The sequence below is a fragment of the Mustela nivalis genome (genome assembly GCF_964662115.1).
Source record: "Mustela nivalis genome assembly, chromosome: 18".
NCBI lineage: Eukaryota > Metazoa > Chordata > Mammalia > Carnivora > Mustelidae > Mustela > Mustela nivalis.
In genome coordinates, this window is record NC_139037.1 from 47,603,222 (window position 1) to 47,609,491 (window position 6,270).

A 6,270-nucleotide genomic window follows, 5' to 3' on the forward strand; every position below is an offset into this window, starting at 1 on the left:
ACGCAATATTATTTGAAACAAAGCTCTCATGACCCTTACGAGGCTCTAGAGGGTAGGGGTAATTATAGCCAATCTTTTTTCTATACGTACTTTCTGAATAACTGCACATATCCTATAGGTGAGTTAGTAGTTAATGTTTATTTTTAAAAAGTAAACTTAAAAAAAAAAAAAGATTTTATTATTTGAGAGAGAGAGCGCAAGCATGGGTGGGAGGGGAGGGGAGGAGGCAGGGAACCTGACACAGGACTCAATCCTGGGACTCCGGATCATGACCTGAGCCGCAGACAGAGGCTTTAACCCACTGAGCCACCCAGGCGCCCCTGTCTGATAAGATTTTTAATAAAAACCATGTATATGCCTGTGCAGCTGCTGTTCTATTCTGGAGGCAGTCCTGCGCATCTGCTCAGTATTGAGTCTGAGTGTTTTACTTTCAGTGCACGGCAACAGTCAATCCCATCCTCAGCGTATGGCTGGACAGATACCCCCTAGTGGACCATGACCTCATAGGATGTATTTTAGGTACCTGAAGAGTAAAAGCATTATAAGTTTATTGTAAAAATTTAAAATAGTGTGAGTAGGGGCACCTGGGTGGCTCAGTGGGTTAAGGCCTCTGCCTTCGGCTCAAGTCATGATCTCGGGGTCCTGGGATGGAGCCCCACCATCAGGCTCCTGGCTCAGTGGGGAGCCTGCTTCCTTCTCTCCCTCTGCCTGCCTCTCTGCCTACTTGTAATCTCTCTCTCTATCAAATAAATAAAAAAAAAATCTTTAAAAATAGTTTGAGTAAAATAGTTATAAAGCATGCATATGTTTTATTAAAAACTAGAAAGAACAACATTAGAGTCATATAAGTAATGAGGATTTCAACTCAAAATAACTATAAAATACAAAACAAGTGAAAGAGTACATGGGATTGGGATGAATAACATAATGGATACAACTAGCTATGAATTAAAATGCTGTAAATTCATTTCAGAGGATGCTTTAAAAAAATCTAAAACTTTTTTTTTTAATAAGGGACATGAGCATAGAACCTATGAATGAGGAAAATTTAGTGAGACTAATACTTAGAATAATCCATTAACTAGTCACATTAAAATAAAGCACTTTATCACAGAATAAAGAAAATCTTGCAAACTGACAAGAAAAAAAACAGACCACTTTAGAACAACAATGGGACCGAGCTATACATTTTGATCAAACCCGGGGGATACAAGTCTAGAAAAATAGCTCATAAAAAATGAAGAAGTGATAAGCGTTAATTCAAGATTTTTCTGTACAATATGTTTGTAGTCAAAATGTCCAAAATGAAGCTATTATGCTAAATGAAATAAGTGACAGAAGGACAAACGTACGATTTCTCCTATATGAGGTTCTTAGAGTAGTCAAATTCATAGACAATAGAGATACAAAATAGAATGGTGGTTTTTGTGGGCCTGGGGGGAGTGAGGCTGGGAAGATTGTGTTTAATGATACAAAAACATTTCAGTTGGGGAAACTAAAAAAATTCTGAAGACGGACTGCGACGTACTTAATACCACATGTGATGGTTGATTTTGTGGGTCTACTAGGCTAGACCATGGCAACCACATTATTTGGTCAGATATTATTCTGGATGTCTCTTTCAAGTGCTTTTTGAATTAACATTTCAATCAGCAGATTACCCTCCTGTAATGAGGGTAGGCTTCATCCACTGAAAGGCATTAATAGACAAGCAGTAACTTGCATAAGTTTAGAAGGAATTTTGTCTATGACTGCTTTGGGTTTGCACTGAAATTCTTCCCTGAGTCTCCAGTCTGCCAGGTTACCCTGAAGATTCTGGACTTGCTTAGCCGACATAATAGTGTCACCCAATCTTTTTAAAATAAATCTCTCTATATACAGATGTATATGTACAGACATACACCAGTTTAGTGCTGTTTTTCTGGATAATTCTAATATGCAACAGAACCAAATACTTAAAAGTGATTAAAATAATATTTTATATTATTTTTATCACTATAAAAATGATTATTTAAAACGTTTCTAAGAAATTTTACGATGCGGGGCGCCTGGGTGGCTCAGTGGGTTAAAGCCTCTGCCTTCGGCTCAGGTCATGATCCCAACATCCTGGGATTGAGCCCCACATCGGGCTCTCTGCTCAGCAGGGAGCCTGCTTCCTCCTCTCTCTCTGCCTGCCTCTCTGCCTACTTGTGATCTCTGTCTGTCAAATAAATAAATAAAATCTTAAAAAAAAAAAGAAATTTTACGATGCAAAAGTATACTTTGAAAACACTATAAAAAAGTATTCGAGTAAAAAGAGAAAATTATAAAACAATGCCTTGGTGGACATTTGTTTAAAGGCAGATGGTTCATAAAGTTTTATTGGCAATCACTTCATATGCAGCTGAACTTAAATTTGAGTGACTTATTTTAAATTTCACTTTCTTATTCTTTGCTCAGTTATTGCCTACACTTAAAAGTACTTTTGTTGTTGGGACGCCTGGGTGGCTCAGTTGGTTAAGCAGCTGCCTTCGGCTCAGGTCATGATCCCAGCGTCCTGGGACCGAGTCCCACATCGGGCTCCTTGCTCAGTGGGGAGCCTGCTTCTCCCTCTGCCTCTGCCTGCCACTCTGTCTGCCTGTGCTCGCTCTCTCCCCCTCTCTCTCTCTGATAAATAAATAAAAAAAAATCTTAAAAAAAAAAAAAGTACTTTTGTTGTTTATACATTCATACAGCTCTAACACATAATGCAGTCTTGCTCATTTTGGGAGTACTAAAACTTTTTTGTTGGTGTTTTTTATTACAACATTATAGCCAAATGGAGAGTCCCAATGAAATCCCTCAAATTCCATGAGACAATTTATAGTTTTGTGTAATTATTCACAGCAGCCAAATTTTGCTGTATTATTTTATGTCCAGAAGGTAAGTTACTTGCTGCAGTAGAACCCATTAATAGGTGAGATCAGAGGAAATTACACATGAAGATAAGTGTCAAAAAAGCAGCAAAGTCAGTGACATCTCACCACACCACTGAGAAGGATCTGACTGCCTGGGAGGGGGGCAAGTCCGTAAGTAAATTAATTTCTCTACTTTTGAACTTTAACATGAATCCCTAAAAATGTAGTTTAGCCTTACTATAAAATATATTCTTATACAAGATTACATGCTAGGAAATATCTAGACAAGAACTGGACTGGAAAATAACCCAAGGGAGTCATTGCAACTGCTTCATGGTGATTTTGCGCCGCTTCCAGTCAGCGAATGGGAGAAGAATTACGCACAAATAAGTCATCTGCAAGAGATTGGGAGCAGGGGACAACAGTCGAAAAGACTTCTGTCCCGAGCAACTCCACAGTCTCACTTTTATAGAAACAATAGCCAACAGAAGAACCGAAGGTCACACATTAGTCACATGTCTTGTGGAAAAGTGAGAAGGATCAAGTTTATAGTTAACCAAGCACATTAAGTTTATAGTTAACCAAGCACATTCAAAGGGCTCATCTAATAACAACAGCGCTTCTGGGAAGACAAAGGAGCGACAGGAGAAAAGGGAAGCAGGCAATATTTCGGTATTTCGTTCCACCCTGAGCTGACCCGTGCTCTCTAGGTTTCCCTGAAACAGGCTGCATTCCGCCCTGGGTGGGCCAGGCATCCCCAGCTGCCCAGCTTCACGGTCAAACGGTCAAAGACGTGTTGCCAATATGTTTTTCTTAAGGGCGTATCTAAATATGCTTGGTAACTAGTTATAAATTGACTCCTAAAGTGTATCCTCGTACCTCCAGGGGTTATAGTTTAAGTAACACATTGTTCTGAGGGGCAGTTGCAATTTTGCTTTGCTATTTTGTGAAGATTTATATTTAAGAAAGATACCAACTTCTTTCCTAGTTGTAAATCCTGAAGGAATCAAACAATGCCATGAAAAGACTATGGAAGAGTATATATGGAAATAGGGAAAATATATAGAATATGTGCAATATTTTCAAAATAGAGTGAGACAGCAGTCCTCACACGGTACACAGTACCACCACCAACCGGGAACTTGTTAGAAATGTGAATTCTTGGGGCACCTCGGTAGCTTGGTGGGTTAAGCCTCTGCCTTTGACTCAGGTCACAATCTCAGGGTCCTGGGATCGAGCCCTACATCAGGCTCTCTGCCTGGCGGGGAGCCTGCACCCCCGCCCCCCTGTGCCTGCCTCTCTGCCTACTTGTGATCTCTCTCTCTGTCAAATAAATAAATAAAATATTTAAAAAAAAGAAAAGTGAATTCTCAGGGACGCCTGGGTGGCTCAGTCATTTAAGTGTCTGCTTTAGCTCAGGTCATGATGGAGTCCTTGCTTGGGAGGGGGGGCCTGCTTCTCCCTCTGCCTGCTGCTCCCCATGCTTGTGCTCCCTCTCTTTGGCAAATAAATCAAATCTAAAAAAAGAAAAAAGAAAAGAAATGTGAATTCTCCTACTTCTGACTCAATGAGAACCTTTGGGGGTGGAACCCAGCAGTCTGTGTTCATGGGATTCTGATAGAAGCTAAAGTTTGGGAAGCAGAGCAAACGAAAAACAAGGATAATATAAGGACACTGGACATAAGAAAATATTTAAGCTTAAAATTTTGGTGCTAACACTTCAATGGATCCTGAAAATTTTGAATCACCATATGATCCTTATTTCCCAGAACAATGCCAACTCTTTACATACCCACCCTCCCCGAAAGTGAATGTAGGGACTGAGATATTTGCACATCAATGCTCAGAGCATTTCTGCCAGAGGATTTCTGGCAAACGCCAAAAGAGGCCAAAAGAGGGTAACGATTCGTGTCTATCAACAGATGAGTGGAAAATCAAAAGTTGCAAATATATGCAATGAAATATTGTTCAGTCTTAGAAAGGAAGTCTCATGTATATTATTACATTAATGAACCTTGCAAATGTGCTTAAATGAGCCAGACACAAAAGGACAATTATTGTAGGATTTCACTGACATGATGCACCTAGAGTAAGAAAATCAAGGAAGTGGAAAGTATAATACAGATTACAAAGGCTGGAGATGAGGTGAGGAATGGGAATTGTTTACTGGGCAGAGTTCCTCCTTGGAATGATGAAAAGTTCTAGCAATAGTGGAGATGGTAACACAATATTGTGAATGTACTTAAGATCATTTAAATTGTACACTGAATGGGCGCCTGGGTGGCTCAGCGGGTTGGGCCGCTGCCTTCGGCTCGGGTCATGATCTCAGGGTCCTGGGATCGAGGCCCGCATCGGGTTCTCTGCTCAGCGGGGAGCCTGCTTCCCTCTCTCTCTCTCTGCCTGCCTCTCCATCTACTTGTAATTTCTCTCTGTCAAATAAATAAATAAAATCTTTAAAAAAAAAATAAATTGTACACTGAAAAATGGCTAAAAGGATAAATTTTATGTTATATATATTTTATCACATTAATAAAAAACTGTCACCTGGGTGGCACAATAGGCTGAGCGTGTGATTCCTGATTTCTGCTCAGGTGGTCATCTCAGGGTTGTAGGACTGAGCCCCCGCTGGGCTTCACACTCAGTGTGGAGTCTGTTTGGGATGCTCTCTCTACCTCTCTAGCTGCTCCTCCCCCCACTCTCTCTCTAAAATATCTTTTTTTTTTTTTAAGATTTTATTTATTTACTTGAGAGAGAGAGAAAGCATGAGGGGAGAGGGTCAGAGGGAGAAGCAGACTCCCTGGAGCCCAATGCAGGACTCAATCCTGGGACTCTAGGATCATGACCTGAGCTAAAGGCAGTCACTTAACCAACTGAGCCACTCAGGTGTCCCTTCTTTTTTCTTTAATTTAACTTTGCTTATTTATTTGAGACAGAAAGAGAACAGGAGAGAGATCATGAGCAGAGGGGAGGGGTAGAGTGAGAAGCAGGTTTCCCAATGAGCAGGGAGCCTGATACCGGACTTGATCTGAGGACTCTGGAATCATGACCTGAGCTAAAGGCAGATGCTTAACCAACTGAGCAACCCAGGCACCATAAAATAAATCTTAAAAAAACCCCAAACTGTCAAGGTTACTAAAAACAAGGAAACTGTCACAACCATGAGGAACCTAAGAAGACATGGGGGCTAAATGCAATGTGATATCTTAGAAGGAACCCCGGAACAGAAAATGGATTTTGGTAAAAACTAAGTAAATCTCAATCAAGCATGACTCCTGTTACTAATAATGTATGAATATTCATTTATCAATTGCATAAAATGTATCGATATAACATGTTAACGGTTGGGAAAACTGGGTATGGGGTAAATGAGAACTTCCTGTACTATCTTAGTAAT